This window comes from Panthera uncia (assembly GCF_023721935.1).
Source record: "Panthera uncia isolate 11264 chromosome A3 unlocalized genomic scaffold, Puncia_PCG_1.0 HiC_scaffold_11, whole genome shotgun sequence".
NCBI lineage: Eukaryota > Metazoa > Chordata > Mammalia > Carnivora > Felidae > Panthera > Panthera uncia.
The window spans coordinates 65288885-65310235 of record NW_026057578.1 but is presented as its reverse complement, the minus strand read 5'-3'; the positions used below and the strand labels follow the sequence as shown (position 1 = coordinate 65310235).

The 21351-nt window shown below is 46.2% G+C and overlaps 1 long non-coding RNA gene across 3 annotated transcripts in view; it reads left to right on the top strand.

The window, feature by feature from the left end:
• Positions 1-16287, top strand: part of LOC125936981 (uncharacterized) — a 28826-nt gene extending 12539 nt beyond the window's left edge. The window contains exons 6-7 of one of the 3 annotated variants that reach the window (XR_007462186.1): positions 7176-7299; positions 15926-16287. This is a non-coding gene — a long non-coding RNA (uncharacterized LOC125936981). Of the gene's footprint in view, positions 1-5982; positions 6129-7175; positions 7300-13146; positions 13256-15925 lie in introns of those variants that run through there. The other 2 variants (XR_007462185.1, XR_007462187.1) reach the window with 2 other exon arrangements.
• The last annotated feature ends 5064 nt before the right edge of the window (positions 16288-21351 follow it).

The following is a 21351-nucleotide window of genomic DNA, read 5'->3' as shown; positions in this document are numbered from 1 at the left end:
AAAGGGCATAAACCCCAGTCTGTTGGTCCTACTTGATGCCTTCCAGCCCTAGACCTCTTGCCTGGGTCCTGGCTCTGGCCCCAGTCCTCTGCCACAGCACCTGAGAGGCCCTGCATCATATCCTGAGACCTGCTTCTCACTGACTCTGCACAGCTCTCTGCCAAACAGAACCAGTGTCTATAGAGCTCCGGTTCTTATACCTGACTATGTATCAGAAATACCTGGGAGCCTGTTACAAGTACAGCTTCTGGGGGCCCTCTCCCAGATAATCTGGTCCAGTAGGTCTCAAGGGCCCAAACTGCAGGTCTAACAAGTGTTCCACACATTGTAAGTGGCTCCTGGAGGACATTGTGAGAGGCACTGCTGTAGAGCATTAGGGTCCGGGTCGTGCCTGGATCATCCCGGGCCAAGCTAAGCGTCCTCACAAACTAGGCAGCTGGTTGAGTGGGAATCAGGCCTTGCCCAGAGGTCAGGGTCTCATGGCCATTAGAAAACACATCTGCCTGGACCAGGCCCTGGGCGTGCTGACATTAGGGGACATATCTCACTTCATACCAAATATTAAAATGCAACTATACCCCATGTTAAATATATCTCTTTGCTCTAGCAAATTTGAAAGGGCTTTTATACATTTTAACTCTTTAAAAAATTTTTTTAAGTTTATTTATTTGAGAGAGAGAAACAGAGAACAAGGAGGGGAAGAGAGAGAGAGAGGGAGGCAGAGAATCCCAAGCAGACTCCATGCTGTCAGCACAGAGCCTGATGCGGGGCTCAATCTCACAAACCATGAGGTGGTGACCTGAGCTGAAATCAAGAGTCAGATGCTTAACCAACTGAGCCACCCAGGCACCCTTACATTTTAGCTTTTTAAAAACTAAATATATGATATAAAATATATACTAATATAACCACATATTTATTAGACATTTATATAATAGTGGAGTTCAATTGTAGGTGCCCACTGACATTTTCTGGGCATTTAATTAACATTTACTAATTTCAATTTAGAAATTTCTGTCTCTTGGAGCCATACATTTTATTTTTAATTAATTAATTAATTAATTTAGAGAGAGAGCATGATCAGGGGAGAGGGGCGGAGGGGGAGAGAGAGAAAGAATCTCAAGCAGGCTCTATACTCCGCACCAAGCCTGATGCAGAGCTGCAGGGCTCCAGGGCTCAATCCTATGATCTTGGGATGATGACCTGAGCTGAAATCAAGACTCTGATGCTCAACTGGCCGAGTCACCCAGATGCCCCAGGAGCCATACATTTTAAATTCAGGTTTCAAGTATTTTTCTACAGGCCCTTAAAAAACCAGCAGACCCAGAGCACAGTGCCCATGAAAAGGCACTGTGCCACCTGAGGCAAAGCCACTGGGGCTAGGAGGGAGGCATCTGGGTTAGTGCAAGGTATGGGGAGCCTCCACGTTGCCACATAAGCCCTCAGGTGTCATCTTGACACTGCTGGAGAGGTGAGCAAGGTAGTGCTGGGCGCAGTGTGGCAGATGTCCACCTGCCATGGGCGCTAAATATAGCCCATACACAAAGCCCTCACTGCCCGGGAACCTGCAGAGTCGGCTTAATTGGCTAGAATTGCCGCAGAGAGAAGCTCAAAACGAATCGAAAACAGGCTTTGCCCCATAATTCTAGGATGCCGAGGTTCACAATTAGACAGTGGATTTCTCCTGCCAGCAACAAATATTGCCGGCCTCAGTCACTGATAAATCCTTCAACTTGATCATCCCCTGGTGTCGAGCTCAGACCTGGTGTAGGTGTCTGGGGAATACTTACTTTCCACAGTGACCCAACAGAGTAGGATGTTTTCCCTCCAGGGTTCTGTTCCCTAGTGGTATAGACTAAATGTTTGTGTCCCCCTAAAATTCATACGCTGAAGCCCTTACTCTCAGTTAGTTGGAGGTGAGGACGCTAAGGAAGGCAGTCAGGAGGTAGTTGTCATCACCTGTCCATGCACATCAACACTGGCTGAGATTGTCAGCAACTCGGAAGAAAATCCTGGGTCAATAGTGGGGTATTCTTTTAAGAAATGCTACATTATCAAACTTACACTTGTGAAGATACAGAGGACAGTACTTGTTGGAAAACAAGGACATCAATGGTCAGAATCAAAATAGGAATATGAAGACATTTTAGAACTACCTTAGCCAATTTATTTTACTTATCTTTTCTTTCTTATGTATGTCCAAGTGTAAGATATGATGAACTGCTATGTCTACATAAGTCTAAAAGTGCTCTCTCAGTAAGCATAAATTTTTAATTTTAAGCACTTTGTTATGGTTTAATTGGTAGTTATTGGTTACACTTCTTTCTCGCTGGTACATGAAATCGTAGTGGACCTTACGATCAATGGCATCTTGATTGTAATTGTAAATGAAATTGTAAATGAAAAATAGGTATTATAAAGCAACAATAATTAAAACATTGCACTACTAGAGCATAACAGATTCACTCACTCATTCATTCATTCATTCAGTCAGTCAGTCAACAAGTATTTATGATGGATTTAGTATATGCCAGGCACTCTTTTTTTTTTTTTTATCTTATTTTATTTTTAAAAATTTATTGTCAAGTTAGCTGACATACGTTGTAGTCTTGGCTTCAGGAGTAGATTCCCGTGATTTATCACTTACATACAACACCCAGTGCTGATCCCAACAAATGCCCTCCTCAATGCCCATCACCTATTTTTCCCACCCCTCAACCCCCCACCCCCATCAACCCTCTGTTTGTTCTCTGTATTTAAGAGTCTCTTATAGTTTGCCTCCCTTTCTGTTTGTATCTTATTTTTCCTTCCCTTCCCCTATGGTCTTCTGTTACGTTTCACAAATTCCACATATGAGTGAAATCATAGGATATCTATCTTTCTCTGACTTATTTCACTTCACATAATACTCTCCAGTTCCATCCACATTGTTGCAAATGGCAAGATTTCATTCTTTTTCATTGCCAAGTAGCATATATATACCACATCTTCTTTATCTGTTCATCAGCTGATGGACATTTGGGCTCTTTCCATACTTTGGGTATTGTTGATAGTGCTGATATAAACATTGGGGTGCATGTGCCCCTTTGAATCAGCACTCCTGTATCCTTTGGATAAATACCTAGTAGTGCAATTGCTGGGTCATAGAGTAATTCTATTTTCAATTTTTTGAGGAAACACCACACTGTTTTCCAGAGTTTTTCCAGGCACTCTTTTAGATGCAGAAGAAAGTCAGTAAAGGAAAATAACAAGTCCCTGCCCTCATGGGGACTTACATGCTAGCAAGAATAGGTATATAATAAACACATAAATACCATTTATACTGTTTATTAAAAAATACTGTTTGTAACATTTCAGGGTTGGTAAGAACAGGGTAAAAGGATAGAAGGTAAGGGTGCAGGATAGGGTTTCTATTTTATATATAATTTTCAGGGAAGACCTTTCAAGAAGGTGGCATTATGAGTGGAGACCTGAAGGAGGTGAAGGAGAGAGCCATGTGTAAAACTGGGGGAAGGGCCTTGTAAGTAAAGGAAAGAGCATGTGCTAAGGCCCTGAGGCAGAAGTCCTCTTGGCATATTCAGGGAACAGAAGGGAGACCAGTGTGACTGGAGCTCAGCAATCAAGTGGGTACATGGGAGGGGATAAAGGTCTGAGGGGAGACACAGCTCAAGCAGGCTTTGGGGACCTTTGTGGGACTTTGAGAGCCACTGGAGTGCTTTGAGCAGAGGAGGACATGAACTGACTAAGATTTTTAAATCTAAGGGAAGTGGAATCAGGGCCGCTATAGAAAGACCAATTAGGTAGCTACTGCCATAGTCTAAGTAAGAGTCAGGGGGGCAGGGATGAAGGTGGTGGGAGCTGTTTGGATTCTGGGTGTATCTGAGGGCAGAGCTGACAGGACTTGATAGAGTAAATGTGGAGACGAGAGGAGTCAAGACTTGAATATTTTTGAGTTAAGCCATGGAATGAACAGAGCTGCTATTTCTGGAGGAACTTTGTGGGGGAAGCAGGTATCTAAGTGGAGACTCAGAGGACAGGAGTCTAGAGATGGGGGAGAGATCTGGGCCGGAGCAGTAAGTGCTATGTACCATCCAGGCACATATGGCCTTTGCAGTGAAGCTGGAGAGACCCGCCTGAGAGAGAGAGAGAGAGAGAGAGAGAGAAGGGAAAGGTACCAGGATGGAGCAGGTGGTGGGTGCCTTGAGACACAGGAGGGAGGGGAGGAGAGCCTGGATCCAGCCATCCGAGGCTGAGAAGGAGTGGCCAGAGACACGGGTGAGAACCAGAGGAGATGGGACTCTCCAGCCATGTCTCTAGAGAGTACCTGTGGCAGATCATGGACAAGAGCAGAAATTCCTGAAATAGACCCCAATACATAGAAGAATTCAGTGTTCAGTAAAGGCAACATGTTGAAACAATGGGGAAAAAGGAATTGATTTCACGGGATCAAGCCCTGCGTCAGGCTTGGGATTCTCTCTCTGTCTCTCTCTCTCTCCCCCACCCCCTGCCCCTCCTCTACTCGTGCATGTGTGCGCACGTGTGTCTCTCAAATAAAAAAAATTTTTTTAATAAAATAAAGTTTACAAAAAATAAATAAATAAGGCAAAAAAGAGTGATAAATGTGCTTACATAATAATAAAAACTATCTGAGTGACAGAAACTATCTCCAAAAAGTCCAAAAACAAATGACAAATTAAGAAAAATATTTATGGGGTGTGTGAGTGGCTCAGTCAGTTAAGCATCTGACTTCTGTTCAGGTCATGATCTTATGGTTTGTGGGCTTAAACCCCGCGTCGGGCTCTGTGCTGACAGCTTAGAGCCTGGAGCCTGCTTCGGATTCTGTGTCTCCCTCTCTCTGTCTGCCCACCCCTGTTCACACTCTCTCTATCTCTCTCAAAAATATATAAACATTTAAAAAAAAAGAAAAATATTTACTATTCATTTTGGCTTAATTTCCCTCATCTCTAAATCAATAATGATAACAATAATAAAGGAACAATATGCAATAAAAACATGGGGGGAAAAAATAAAAATAAAAACATGGATAAAGATTGTGCACTGACCATTCAAGGAAAGGAAAATGCAACTGGCTTCTAAGTCTTTCTGAAAGACATTCAGACTCACTCACAATAAGAGAAATGCAAATTAAAATTACATAATAGTTTTCACCACTTGAATTATTTTTAAAAATTAAAATTTGATCAGATACTGTATTAAGGAGGGTACAGGCCTCTCACTGTCTCTAAGCAGGAGTATATATAAATTGGTAACAGTGCTATGGAGAGCAATATGGGCAACATTAATTAAAATTATGAATGCCCAGGGCTTTTTTAAAAAAATATTTATTTATTTTTGGGAAAGAGAAAGCTGGGGAGGGGCAGAGAGAGAGGGAGAGAGACAGAGAATCCCAAGCAGGCTCCTCGCTGTCAGCACAGAGCCTGACATGGGACTCAGTCTCACGAACTGTGAGATCATGACCTGAGCCAAAACTAAGAGTCGGATGCTCAACCAACTGAACCACCCAGGCTCCACCATATGCTTAGGGCTTCTGACACAGCATCTCTTCTTTTAGGAAAATGCCTGCCATGGAGGAAATGATGCATGTATAGGGTTATTTGTGTATGACTGATTTTGCTTTTAAGGCATTTATTTTGAAAAGTCTCACACTTGAAGTAAAATTGCAAGTATGGTTCAAGGAACACTTTTTCCCCTGAATTATCTGAGAGTGAATTGCTGACTTCATGACTCCCGCTAGGTAAATACCTTAGTATTTCTCTCAAATAATTCTCCTTCACAAAAACATTCTTCTTCATAACCACAACAGAGCCATCAAAATTAGGAAGTTAACAATTAAGGAAAAAGAGAATACTAGAATAAACACTGTGGTGATTGGGATTAGAAGTATCGGTGTGAACGCGTGATTTCCCGTATACAGAGAGATAGAAATAAGCGTGGACACAAACAGATGTGCGTGTTCTCTAGCTCTGTCCCCTGAGGGCTTCTGGAAGCAGTGACATCCCACTGGCAATGAGCACATCTAGGGACTGGAACTGGCTTCTGGATACCATTTCCCATACTACCTCCAAGGAATGAGTGCTCCTTAGAGAAACAGCTAATTCCAGCGTGGGACAAGGCAAGTACAGGATGAACACAGAACCTTGAAGACGGTGATAATGTTTTGAAGCTATTAACTCTTTGTTCATTTGTCCGATAGCAGTAATGTTGCTATATTGAAAACATTAATGCCGCTTACCATGAATTTAGCATTCACTATGTTTTTTTTTTTTTAATTTTTTTTTTCAACGTTTTTTATTTATTTTTGGGACAGAGAGAGACAGAGCATGAACGGGGAGGGGCAGAGAGAGAGGGAGACACAGAATCGGAAACAGGCTCCAGGCTCCGAGCCATCAGCCCAGAGCCTGACGCGGGGCTCGAACTCACGGACGGCGAGATCGTGACCTGGCTGAAGTCGGACGCTTAACCGACTGCGCCACCCAGGCGCCCCGTGCATTCACTATGTTTAAGGCACTTTCAGACATTGTTTTGATTAATCCTTACAATAACTTTGAGAAGTAGATTATCTTACTTTGTATGTGAGGGAAACTAAGGCTTACCAGTAACTTGAACTAGTGTCCTTGAACCCTGCTTGGTGTCCACAAGGGTCTCACACTGACCTCCTTTTTTGGCCATGCCCTCCATTCTCAGGGGGGCCCAGCAGCCATAACTCTATGCCCTGGCCTTCCTTGGTTGACCAGGAATCTGATGCTGGAACCAAGCAGGTCAAACAGCATGTGGAGGGACATGCAGATGTGAGACTTGAAACTAAAGGATGAGAAACACCAAGATGGGGGATTGCTGAGGCTGAGACAGGTTACAGGCAGCACTCGGGAGCAAGGGCCCTGACTGCTGCTGCTGTCAGTCCTGCGTGTGATCCTTACTGCAAATTTTCCTTTTGTGCTTGAGCTAGCCCGAATCCTTTCTACTGCTGGCAACCAAAACAGCCTTAATTAATAAGCAAGAATCACATATGGTAGAGGTGGGATTTGAACGTCAGACTCCAAAGTCTGGTTCATTTACTCTATTCTGCACCATCACTCCTGGGAACCTTTTAGTCATGCTGACAGATATTTATATCCATGGCTATTCTAACAAGACTTTTAATGGGATCATTCCAGGTCCCAATCCATTGGGCCATCCTGCTGGAAGACCATGCAGAGAGGGCAAGCCCCTAAGGTGACACAGAGAGGCCCAGCCCTCCTGGTGTCCCAGCTGGGATATTCCTGCCAAGATGCCAGACATGTGAGTATAGGCATGGTGACATTGTGAATGTTTCAGCCCCAGCAGCTGTCTGACTGCAGCCACTTGAGAGAGCCCCAGGCAAGACCAGCAGAGGCATGGCCTAGCTAAGCCCCTGGTACTTCACAGAATTGTGAGAAATAAGAAGATGGTGGTTGTTTTCAGCATCTAGGTTTGTAGGTAGTTTGTTATGCCGAGCAGATAAACAAAATAGATGGCTTCTTTGGGAAAGGGGCACATAGATGAAAATCAAAGACTGAGTGGAAGTCAGGGGGTAGAGGGGACCTTTGGAGGAGGCAAGCCAACGCAGAGGGACAAGGAAAGAGCTGCCAGAGGCCAGTGTGGCACAAATGCACAGTGATGAGGATAGTGGTAGCAGTGGAGGTGAGAGCGGGAGGCCCTGCAGGTGCCAGAAGGAGCCTGGACTATATTCTAACTGAAATGGACACCACTGAAGGGTTTGAGCAGGGGGCGACCTGATTAGACATGGGGCTTCCAATGTCTCTGTGGCTGCTATGTGGGATGGGTCAGAGGCAGGGAAGACCAGCTGGAGAAGTGTGGAATAGTACCTACCAGAGGCTTGAATGGGGGTTGTGGGTTTCAAGGTGAGGGAAGTAGAGGAGCTCAATGCATATTTTGGAAGGAGAATAAACAGAGCTTGGTAATGGGTTGGATGTGGGGCATGAATGAGAAAGAGGTGCCAAAAATGATTCCCAGGTTCCTGACTTGATGACTGGGTGGAGGCTGGTGCCATTTACTGAGATGGGAAAAGCTGTGGGAAGACAAGATTTGGTGTGGGGAGGATCGAGAGCTCACTTTTGCACATATTACGTTGGTGATGTCAAAGAGACATCAAGTGGAGATGTGAGCCGGCAGCTGAACGTACAAGTTTACATTTTAGAAAACTGATCTGGGCTACAGATAAACATTTGGGAGTCACCTGCTCAAAGATGACATTTAAAACCATGAGAAGCAGTAATTTTGCCCAGAGAGGGAGGTGAGAGAGAAAAGGCTTCCAGGGACACTTAACATGAGACGCCTGCAGAGAAGGACACCCTGGCAAATAACTTGGCTTAACCAGTCAGAACTTCCCTTGAGAGCACAGGAAGCAAGTTCAAGATGTTTCCATGTAATAGCTGTTTGGATATTTGAAGACAGGGCAGTGCCTCCCTGAGTACACTCCTCTGGATTACACCTTCCACTCCTCCTGTGTCTTTTTCCCCATAAGGCATCATTTAGAGTCCTTTGCCATATGGGCCTTTCTCTTCTCGAAGTTCCTATAACTGAGTGTAACTGTCCAGGTGAGACTGACCAGCCAGGTGAGACTAGCTAAGCAGCATGACAGATATGAAACAAGCAGTGACATGAGGACAGCTGAGGACAGATGAGCCACTCATGGTTGTTCCTGAAAGATTTTTCATCACTTTTCCCATCTGTGGAAAAGGGCTTAAGATCTCAGAGAAAGCCCCATAAACAACTGAATGAGCTCAGGCACTCCGTTACTGCCTGACAGCCTTGCTGGCAGAGAACTAGATTGTTTCTCGGGGCAAAAAAAAAAAAAAAGTGTAGAACTTCTAACAAGATGTGAGTGTCAGAGGCTGCTTGCCTGCTTCATGGGGACAGCTCAAGATAGATTGCACGGGAAAAGTTGAAACCTATAAATATAGAGCAGAAAAAGTTCTCCATCTTTTGTTCATATACACCATATCTTCACTGCTGAGACACCAAGGCCCAAATAAATACGTGAGCTATGCGGCTGTTTCCATCCAGGCCCTGGTTGGGATAGGAGGCCTGCATTCTCCATCAGTACTATTCTGATTCACCATATGACTTTTCAGCTTTGGTTCACTATACGTTGTGCCCAGAAATCCTTAAAGAGCAGTAAACACACATGTGAGCACATGTGCCCCGCCCCCTGGCTAACTGTGCAGGTACGTACACACACACACACACACACACACACACACACACACAACACCATGCACCATACCACACTCAACACACACTTCGTACATGTGGAGTTTGAAACCTGTGTTCAGTATTATTTTGGCAAGAAAGTGTTCTTCATTTCTTCCCTTTCCTTTCTCCCTTCTGGGCTAGCCAATGTGGATGACATCTTTTGCAGGGACAGACTTGGTCAGAATAACAATGTGGAGGTTCACCTGGAGAGGCCATCGGTGTTATTGAGAACAGTGCTGGGGCACAAAATAAGACACTCGGATCAACGGAACAGAATAGAACCCAGAAATGGACCCACAAACATATGGCCAACTAATCTTTGACAATGCAGGAGAGAATATCCAATGGAATAAAGACAGTCTCTTCAGCAAATGGTGCTGCGAAAACTAGAGAGTGACATGTAGAAAAATGAACCTGGACTACTTTCTTACACCATACACAAAAATAAACTCAAAACTCACAATTAAACATAAGACAGGAAGCCATCAAAATCCTAGAGGAGAAAACAGGCAAAAACCTCTTTGACCTTGGCCATAGCAACTTCTTACTCAACACGTCTCTGGAGGCAAGGGAAACAAAAGCAAAAATGAACTATTGGGACCTCATCAAAATAAAAACTTCTGCATAGTGAAGCAAACAATCAGCAAAACTAAAAGGTAACCAACGGAATGGGAGAAGACATATGCAAATGACATATTAGACAAAGGGTTAGTATCCAAAATCGATACAGAACTTATCAAACTCAACACCCAAAAACCAAATAATCCAGTGAAGAAATGGGCAAAAGACATGAATAGACACTTCTCCAAAGAAGACATCCAGATGGCCAACCAACACATGAAAACATGCTCAACATCACTCATCATCAGGAAAATACAAATCAAAACCACAATGAGATATCACCTCACACCTGTCAGAACGACTAACATTAACAACTCAGGCAACAACAGATGTTGGCAAGGATGCGGAAAAAGATCTCTTTTGCACTGCTGGTGGGAATGCAGACTGGTGCAGCTACTGTGGAAAACACTATGGAGGTTCCTCAAAAAATTAAAAATAGAAATACGCTATGACCCAGCAATTGCACTACTAGGTATTTATCCAAGGGATACAGGTATGGTGTTTCGAAAGGGCACATGCATCCCAATGTTTATAGCAGCACTATCAACAGTAGTGAAAGTATGGAAAGAGCCCAAATGTCCATCGATGGATGAATGGATAAAGAAGATGTGGTGTATACATACAATCAAGTATTACTCAGCAATCAAAAAGAATGAAATCTTGCCATTTGCAACTATGTGGATGGAACTGGAGGCTATTATGCTAAGCAAAATTAGTCAGAGAAAGACAAATATCACATCACTTCCCTCATATGAGGACTTAGAACAGATGAACATAAGGGAAGGGAAGCAAAAATAATATAAAAACAGGGAGGGGGCAAGAGACTCTTAAATATAGAGAACAGAGGGTTGCTGTAGGGGGGCCTTGAGGGGTGGGCTAAATGGGTAAGGGGCATTAAGGAGGACACTTGTTGGGATGAGCACTGGGTATTATACATAGGGGATGAATCACTGGAATCTCTCCTGAAATCCTTGTTGCACTATATGCTAACTAACTTGGATGTAATTTAAAAAAAAATCATTAAAAAAAAGAGAGAGAGACAGAAATAGGGTTGGTTTGCCTTATAGATGCTCCAGTCTGAAGAGGGAGGGAGACTAGAGAGAGGAGGGGCCCCATGTGATTGATTATTTGGGTGTTTTTATTTTATTTCATTACTTTTTTAGGTTGTATTTATTTAAGTAATCTCTATACCCAAAGTGGGGCTCAAACTCATGACTCTGAGATCAAGAGTCACATGCTCCTCCAACTGAGCCATGAGATATCCCTGGCTGGGTGTTTTAAAGAAAGGCTTGGCCATTCCTCCGGCTCTAGGCAGGGAGTATGTGAGGATAATCATTCTAGATCTGTGTTTCTCCAAGTGTGATCCCCCCACCCAGCTGCAAAAGCACCACCTGGAAACTTGTGAGAAATGCAAATTCTCAGGCCCCACCCCGGACCTCCTGAATCAGCCTCTGGGGGTGGAGCCCAGCCATCTGTTTAACAAGCCCTGCAGGGGATTCTGATTCACTGTGAGCTGCAGAAACTCTGCTCTTTGAGTATGACTTTCTTTCCAGTAATGAACTATACCTTCATGCTCTGTTAAGTATTATGTGCATGTAATTTTACATTTGGAAAATGTGGAAGAAGCTTTATTTTTGTAACACAAACTCCAGAATATTTGGGAGGGGAGGCACGGAGGGAGACAACGGCACACTAGAATCCCAGAGGTAGAGTTTTGTGCTCACCAAAGTGAGGCAAGGGCTAATAAAGGTGGTGAAGCCCTGATTTAGAGAAAAGGAAGATAGTCTTTCTGAGGCAGGCCCTAGAGACCTTGGTTGGGGAGTCCATGCAGCAGGGGAGTGGGAGAATGCCAGGCGCTCATCCCTGACTGCCAAGGTCAGGACTGGAGCAGGCTTTTCTTAGGTGAGGTTCTGTTATTACCCAGCAGACCTTAGGGGCCAGTAGTGTGCATGTGTACTGACTTGTGTGTGTACACTGGGGGTGGGACACATCTGTCTCACACACCCCAGCCCTCACCAGCCACCGGCATCTATCTGGCTCTCAGCCCTGGAGCAGTCTGGTCTGCAATATATCAGAGACCCTAGAATGCAAAAGGCAGTGATTTCTCATTTCCAGGGACTCTCCGGGTGGTTCCTGAGCGGCTTCCTCACTAGCAGTGGCTCCCACCCCAGAGATTCTGATTCCATTGGCTTGGAGTGAGGCTGAGAAATTTGCATTTTAAACAAGCCCCTCCCCACCGAGTAATTCTGATGCAGGAGCTTTGTGGACTGCACCTAGGATATTAACAGATTATTTTATTTGGGGTGATGGTGCTTGGGGGAAGGCAGGGGTGATGCCGAGGGGCTGAGAATCCAGTGTGAACCAGTTATTCAGTATCAATGGGGCAGAAGGATGGCCAAGTAAGAAGTGTCACAGCTGGACACAGAGGTATTCATTTGGGCAGTAAAATGTCAGGCTGGTAGTTGATCCAAGAGTTGCCTAGTCGGTCTGGTTACCAGAGGCATGCTACCTGTTCTTTCTGGAAGGGACGCGTCACAAGGCCACAGTTCCCTGAGTTCAGAACGAAGCTTGGGACAGTCTGTAGAATGAATGTCTACCCAAGGTCAGAGGGACACGTAGCAGCATCGATTTTATAGATAGTTCATTATAAAGCTGATTCGATGAGTTCTGTCGAGCCTCTCCCAAAACCCACAGCCCTTTCTAAGACAGCCTCCTGTGATGACTGAAATGTTCTGTATCTGCACTGCCTAATGGCCTAAAGGCAGCTGCCAGCCACACTTGGCCATGGAGAACTCGAGATGAGGCTAGTGTGGCTGAGGAACTGATATTTAAACTTTACTTCATTTAAATTTATTTAAATGTAGCTTTAGTGACCTCACATGGCTGTGACCATTGCTTCAGATAGCTGACCCCAGCGAGAATCTCACATTGCCTGCCACATCGCAGTGCTGGCATGGAGGGAGCTCACCAAGGGGTGAGCCTGGGGGAAATGGCTCCTCTTTGCCGGCCCAGGGAATTCTAGGTGCTTTGTAAGCCAGAGGCTGTGGAGGCAAAGCATCCTGTCTCCCTCCAGCTCTTCTCTGCTCTGCAATAAGGTCTCTGAATTATTTCACAGCAGCTGCCCCTGTTCTAGGGCTGTCAGCCTTGCCTGGTTCAAGGTCAAGGGGCCCATCCCAGGCTGGGATACAAGCTCTGCTCTTTAGTTCTGGAAAGCACGTGCAGGGGCAAACGGGGGGAGAAGCATTCTCACGTTTCTTGCTTTGAACACAGATGAACCTCATGACTGCTTCCTCATGCTGGTCTCCCCATTTCCCACTTAAAGATAAAAAGGGAGATCGAACACAAAATGAAACAGAGCTATTCTGGACGATGACATTTTTAAAAGGCAAGTGCATAGACACTAAACATCCAGCTGTGGGAAAAAATATGAACCCTCAGCTAGCCAAACAGGGCTGCCCCAAATGGTCAGACAGAATCTCTGGGAATAAAAATCCCTCACACAGGCAGAAAATGGCTTCAATTACTTTAGACGATTCGGCACATCTCTGCCAGGGTTGGCAAAAGACTTTCATCTTCAGCTTCCACCCAGGCTGACCCCGGCAAAGGCAGAAGCCTGCAGCACTGGGCCCCAAGCTCCAGATCTGCCTGAGGCCAGGGCAGAGAGCAGGGGGTAGGCACTGACCTAGGTGAGGGATGGGGGCCAGGCTGGGTGGGGTGAGGTTGTGACCTAGGAGGTCACGGAACACAGAGCCGAGAAGAAAAGGGGCCAGTAAGTCTAGCACTCAATAACAGGAAGATCTAGAAGGGTAGGAGCTGACCCAATAGTGACTCCGGCCTCTGGCTCCCTTGCAAGTGGGTCCCAGAGGTAAGAAAGGGCTGTGGCTGTTCTCAGCTGGAGTGATCCTGGCCCCTGGGGCAGAACATGGTGTCTGGCAATGCCACTCAGCAACAGCTAGCTTTTCAGTTGCTCTGAGAACTGCCCACACTTTCGGGGGGTGGGGGGGGTGGTAGTCTGGATATTCTCCTTAGAATATCAGAGAAGTCCTCCTGTCTCTGGGCAGAAGACCTCCTAGAAGGGCCAGGGGTCCCATACGAGGAGGCCTTGGGGAGAAGCAGGCTGCTGAGAACACAGTGACAAGTCATTCCTCCCTCCCAATGTCACAAACCAGCCCCACCGTCTAGAAGAGACGACAGTCCCATGGGGCAGCTCCAAAGGTAAGGGTACTCTGGTTACTGCAGCCCAGGACGGTGGTCGGTGGTTGGGTGGCTGTAGTCCTTAAGGTCAGGTGTAGAGCTTCTGATGGTTTAAGGATAAAGAGCAGCAGAAGACCTACGAACAGAGGTCAGTTAGTCATATAGCTTTGCAAAGGTTGATGATGAGGGATGACAAAGATCTCAAGCTCAAGGCTCTAGCAAGAGGCAAAGCCTGACATTTGGAATCTCCAGAGCCTGCCTCCTCCTCCCTCCTTCTAGAGAGGCTGGGTTCTGGCAGGTCAGCGTCTCAGGGTGTGACTCATGTCTCCCTGCCTGGGATGCTGGCAGCCACCCCCCCGCCCTCGCAGGCCTGCTTGAGACAGGACTGCTCATTCCTTTTATTTATTCCCTGTTCTTCAACCACCTCTCCTCACCCCAACCCATGACTAATGTGCTCCCACCACCCCAGGGCATGCCGGGAGGGCATCACCACCACTGCAATTATCTGGATCATTTAGCCCCCAAAATGTCTCTCCAGCCCCCAGCATCAACTTTGTTCTGCAATTATCCATATAACTCCAGCAATTCAGACGTGTGGTCTACTCAGTGAGAATGAATCTTCAGCCATTGGTTTCCACTGGTTGTGAAGGTTAGCTCCAGGCTGGCCGAGAATTCCTTCATGTTAGCCATTTCACGGTGGGGCTCTATTCAGACCCTCAGTGTTGGTAAAAGATTATTTTAAGCAAAAGATCTTTGAGATTCAACAGATGCAGATAAAAGCCTTCTCAGAGCTTCTCTTATCTGACTAAAAGCAGAAACTTCTGAGAAATGAGGACTGCATAAATTCCCTCTTTGGTGTTGGTCTACTCCCGGGAAACAGATCAAGAGCAAACATGCCATCAGTTCCCTCCCAGGGGAAGTTCTACTGGCTCTTAAGACAGAGAGATCACTCACATCTGCATAAACAAACATCATCACACTTTCTTATTTCCCATTTGTTCTAAAAACCCATTTGTCTTTCCTAAAGACAAACCCATCATCTTTCCTATTAAGTTCGGTATATAAGGCCCAAATTCTAACCACCCTTTGGAGTTACTCATCACTGAGCACTGCCTCACATGTGCATCAGTTTAATTCGCAATATCTAGTCACTGAACCTAAGAGGGTAGAGGAAAAGTTTTTCCTTCGCTACATTACCATCCTCTCAAACCTCAGAAACATGTTCATTTTAGAGCTAACGGGATCTTGGAAATGAATTCATCCAGTGTAGACAAAAGAAGCAGCAGTATCTTTTAAAACAAAGACATGTCCAGACCATGCCCCAGAGATGTTCACCAGTATGTCTAGCACTAGACGTGTGTATTTGTTAAAGAGCACCCCTTTCCTCCTGATCAGCAGCTCCTATCCCTGTCCACCCCTGCCACCTGGCCCAGAGGGAGGAACACTTTGCCCAGGGCTCAAGATGATTAGCGGCAGGGCCAGGATTGGATGCGCCTACAGGCCTGTGCCACCTCTCACCTCTCCTATACACAGAAGAGCCTAACTCCCTGGACAGGCATTCAAGGCTCCCTGAGTCTGTCCACCACCCTCCAGCCTGCCACCCATGTTCCCGGGCTCTTCTTTTAGCCTTTGGTCGCGCAGTTACTATAGCCTGACATGCACTTGTCACTCCTCATATGTCTCTCTCTAGGAAGTGTCTCAGTTGGGCCCACCCCCCACCCCGACTGCCCCAGGGCTGGTTCCCAACCCAATTCACAGTGAGCCCTTCCTCCACCAAACCCTCCCTGCCTGCCTGACAGCACATTGATGTGGGCTTTGGGATGTAATAGGCTGTGAATTTGTCTTTTTGTTTTAGAAGCTCCAGGAGGGCAAGGTGTCTTCTAAGTCTTCAAGAGGGTCTTACACATAAATAAATGCGAGGAACGTGAGTTGACTGGACACCAGCTTTCCTTCCTGGACTTGTGCTCAGAGAAAGCACCCTCCACCTTCAAACATTTGCTTTTGGAACTTCCAAGCCTGGGCTCCTTTATGGATTAAATGCTGACATTTTCCATTTGTGTAAATGCTCACGACAAGACTGAAACCCTGCCTGCTCTCCCATCAACCCAATAGGACTAGGTAAGTGCTGGGGACTGGGGGCAGTCCCTGCAGCCCAGGCTGACAAGGGCATGGAGGAAGCATTAAGAAGTAGTAAAAAAAAAAAAAAAAAAGGAATGACAGTGTGACCGGACAGAACAGGAAACATCCAAGTTGTGATTTAAAAAAATTCAAGAATCCAATTAGGAGCCCAGCTCCTTCCTTCTGCCAGTTTCATCTGCAAGTACACAGTTGGCTGGAGACAGGTGGGGCTGCCAAGTGTGGACACCTGGGAGGGCGGATATTGGCCTGCGGGCCCCTGCTGTCTCCTACACGCTCAAAAGGGCACTGCCAGCCCAGTGCGGCTGCCCGGCTGGAAGGCAGGCCTCACCATCTGCCCACCCCTGAGGGCGCGGGCATCTTCCTGCTGGTGGCAAAGGGGGTTTCAGCCCAGAAATCAGCCCTGCGAGGTCTCTGTCCCCAGAAGTGCTCCTCCAGGAGAGTGGGTAAGGAGGCGTGGGATCTGTAGCTGCTGCTGGCAACTCAGGGGTGAGGCAGGCAGCTCCCTGCAGAGACCTATAATCCAAAGCAAAGCAGCTGTGACCAGTTCAGGGCAGCCCCAGGTATACATGGATGGAGACTAGCTGCACGTTCACACCTGCCTCTTTTCCATTCTTCTTGCTGCTACAGCTGCCACAATTTCCCTCTCCTTAAAAACCTGCCCTTTGCCTCCAATATCAGATTCCCTTCCTTCTCCCCTGCTTGATCTCCCTGGCATTTTTCTGGCTCCCCCCCACACTTATATGTTCCCTCCTTGCACTGAATTTCTTCCAGTCCCCTACACAATCATTTCTGGGGCTCAGTTCCTTTGCTCTTACTGTTCCCTCTACCAGCAGCTCCCTTTCTCAGACGCCTGGAAAACTTCTATGCATGCCTCAAGACCCAGCTTAAATGTTACTTCCTTAGTAAAGCCCTTCCTGACACCACTGTATACTCTTGCTGTACAGTGTAATAACAGTCTTGCCGTTATTATGGTACCTACTGCATCGTTTGGTAACTCTGCTTACATGCATGTCTTGTTCCCTCTCGCCTCTAAATATTGAGGTCCTTGAAGACAGTGACTGGTTCTGTAAATCCATTATGTGGCATGATGTCTAATACGTCCAACTTGTCAATAGATATTTGTTGAATGTATGAATCCAAACTTTGTCTTCCTTCTGCTATGCCCTGCTTCATAACCCTCGATGGGGCCCTCTAACCTGAAGACTAAATTCTTGGCAGTTTGCATTCTTGTACCCACACTTTCTGTACACAGCATGGGAAAATTATCCCCACGTTTGGCATTGTGGAGAACTTAAAAAATACAAAAGAAAGTATCTCCACCCAGAGTTCTGAAGAGTGAGGCAAGAGTCCAGATGAAACTCTGAGGAAGACAGTGGGTGCCACTGGGACTTTCCAGATGAAGTGAGTGTTGTGTCCAGTGGGGAGGGATCCAAGACAGTCTCCTGGGACATCAGGTCACATTGGAGTCAGCCCCAAAGAACAGATTTCAACAGTTAGACATGAGACTGAGAGGCATGAGGGCACGGGGAAAAGGCATTCCTGTTCGCAGAGGCAAATGTGTTTAGGGTGTGGGGCACCTGGGTGGCTCAGTCAGTTAAGTGTCAGACTTTGGCTCAGGTCATGATCTCACAGTTCGTGAGTTCATGCCCCGTATCGGGCTCTGCACTGATGGTGTGGAGCCTGCTTGGGATTCTCTCTCTTCCTCTCTCTCTGCCCCTCCCCTGCTCATGATCTCTCTCTCTCTCTCTCTCTCTCTCTCTCTCTCTCAAAATAAATAAATAAACAAACAAACAAACAAACAAACTTTTTTTAAAAAAGTGTTCAGGATGTGTTTAAAGGGTGTTTGGTTGAAGTAAAGCCCACGTGGGGGGAACAGCAGAAAGTGGAGGTTGACAGGACTTGTCCAAAGATCTGCCCAGGACCAGGATGTGGCTCTCATCAGCAGCATGGGCTCCAGAAAGACTCATTCAGAGCTGGGTGGCACGGGGTCTCTGAGGACCTATGTTGGGGACAGGTCTTACCAACACTCCAGCTGTCACTGCCCCAGCAGTGGGTGAGGGAAGGGAGCAACGTGGGCCCATGAGGAGAACAGAGAATGTTTCAGTTTCCTCACCTCTCTGACATTTCCTAAATCCCATACCTAATAGTGGCTTGGTCTAAGGGGAGCATCTCACTCTGCCAGCTTCCAGAAAGTTAACCCACAGAACCTCTCCTGCCCCCTCTCCCTTCAGTGGATGGGGACCTGTGGACCTCTCAACCACAGGACAGGCAAATGTTTCTTAGACACCACCTACCTGGAAGGTACCAGGTAAAGCAAAACAGGAGATACCCAAGGACAGAGGACACAGACCTCTAGTTTAACTGCACACAATATAAAACACCCACAGAGCCAGGCTGGGGAGTGGCATCCGGTGAAAACAGGAAGCAACTGGCCTCCACTTTTTTAGAGTGGCCATATAAATTATTGTCCAAATTGGGCAAGGAAAAGGAAAAACTATTAGTTAATATGCTAGAATATAGGCACAAAAAAGGCTGCCCAGGCCAGCCAGCACAGTGGTCAACCATCCACATCACTCTTAGGTTTCCAAAATGTCCACATCCAGACCTGTCCCTGGCCCTGAGCTCCGGAGCCCTAGTCAGTTGCCTGCTGGGCATCTACGTTTGGACATCCTGGAGGCTACTCGACCGCAATATGTCAAAACTGAAGTCAGCATCTCCCTTTTCCTCACCCCTCGCCACTGGCTCTTCCTCCCGTGTGCCCCATCTTGGAAAACAGCACTGGTGCTCACTCACATGTTCCAAGCCAGACCCTGGGAGTCATCCTGGATCTCTCCCCCTTACCATACGAGACAATCACTTCAAGAGCCATTGCCTCTACCTCCTTCTGTCCCTTCACCTGCTCAAGGCTCCTTGCCCTTGAAATACTGGCTTTCCTGCCATTACAGTCGTTCATTCACTTACTGAAAACAGTGTCAGATGCTGGGGGTTAGAAATACATACAACAGGGGCACCTGGGTGGCTCAGTCGGTTAAGTGTAAGACTTTGGCTCAGGTCATGATCTCACAGTTCATGATTTCGAGCCCCGAATCGTGCTCTGTGCTGACAGCTCAGAGCCTGGAGCCTGCTTCAGATTCTGTGTCTCCCTCTCTCTCTGAACCGCCCCAACTCGCGTTCTGTCTCTCTCTCTCTCTCAAAAAGAAATAAATGTTAAAAAAAAAAAGGATTAAAAAAATACATACAAAAACATACAGAGATAAATAAAGCAAATGTGGCAAAAACACAACCAGTCCCTCCACCTATGTGAGAGGTCTTTGGGTGTTGATTGTACCATTCCTGCAACTTTTCTCTGGGTCTTAAGTTTTCAAAATAGAACACTAGGTATTACAAAAAAAAAAAAAAAAAGAATAGAATGTGGGCCTGAATAGAAATTCATTCACACATAAGTTTATGGTGACCTGATTTGAGAGAAACCAGTATGCACTGAACATCAGGGCCATGGTTTGCTGTTACAGTTCCACATTTACCAGTAAATTTATTGTGTTTGAATTTAAACAAATATGTATTTAATTTGAGAGAAATATTAGAAAGAAAAAAAAAAAAAAACCTCGGATAAGTGGATAAAAGAAACGAAATCACCCTGAATCTCACCACCCAGTGATAACAATTACAATTATTTCAGAATATGTCTTCCTGGTAATTTTTACATGTAGATATATTTTAAAATGCAAAATGGGTTATGCTACACATGGTTCTTTTACTCCACAATATATTATAAACGCCTTTCCATATTGATGAACACACTGGAATTTTAATAGCTGTGCTGCCTTCCATGGACTAGGTGCCCCATAATTTATGTAACCCCGTGATCCTTCCCTTCACATGCAAACACAAGCCTTAACTCTCTGATTCTGGCACCTTGAATGACTCTAACCCAAAGAGGGGAATGAAAGTCAATGCAGGCCCTTTGTTTGGGAGATGACACGTTGCTATTTGGACTTCAGTGGAAAAAATGAATAGTGACAGGTTAGAATTAACTGAGAAAAGCACCTCATCTCAAACGCCGTGAGCATTTCAATAGGTAGGGTTCAATCTGCTTGGCAGCTCTGCCCGAGGAGGCCAGCAGAACTTCAGGCCACGCCTGGGCCGCCAGCAAGATTGAGAGGAGCTAAAAATAGATCCAGAACTAAGCATCGAGACTTTTCTGAATTCATAGGCATAAAGGCTGCCCCAGAAGGACTTACTGCTCCAACATTTTCCATCCATAGCACGTCACGGTACCTAAAATTCTTAAGAGTTGTGGTTTTTCTAAAAGGCTCTTGTCAGAAAGTAGGCAGCTGTCCTGGGAGGAGGGCAGAGAGAGGCCCCCGTCAGGATAGAGCTGACAGAATTGGGGTTTTGGAGTCAACAGCCTGGGGTTTGCTTGTGTTCTGGCTCTGCCCCTCACTAGCTGTGTGACCTTGAGTCAAGTCCTCAACCTCTCTAAGCAGCTATGTCCTCATCTGTAACAAGGAGATAAAGGCCACATCAAAGAGCTGTTCCGACGGTCAACTGGACTGGTGCGTGGAACAGCATTTAAGAGGTAAACAAAATGAAGCTTATTGTTATCACCAAGGACTTGAATTTGTTTCTCAGACTGTTCAGGTGTGGTGTTAGGAGAGCTGAGTTTTATCTGGGTTGGTGGAAAGCACGAGAGTACAGCAGAGCCCCCAGGCATGATCCAGAGCAAAGGTCTGCACATCCAGGACCAGCCAGGGCACTTAGGGCAGGCTAGAGGTGCGCTGGCATAGTATGGGACGCCTCCATCACTGCCGTGCTCTCCGCATTCATACATTTAACATTCAGAGAGTCGAGCATTCTTCAGTTGACTCTGAAGATTCGTGACCTGAAATAATTTGTTTTGCTGAGACATCATTTGAATCCCATTAACTCAGTGAGAAAACATGTTTTGTAGATTTCCCAGGAGTGGGCCCTAATGAGGATTTGCAGCAGACATATCGAAAGCCAGGTCTACTGACCACCAACCTGTGACCCCAGGCCATTATAATCTCTGCCCTAGATCCCAGTGGGGCTCATCGCTCAAGGCCCCCTTGCCCTGATTATGACCAGATCCCACCTCCAGCCTTCTGGGAGTGGAGCGGTGAG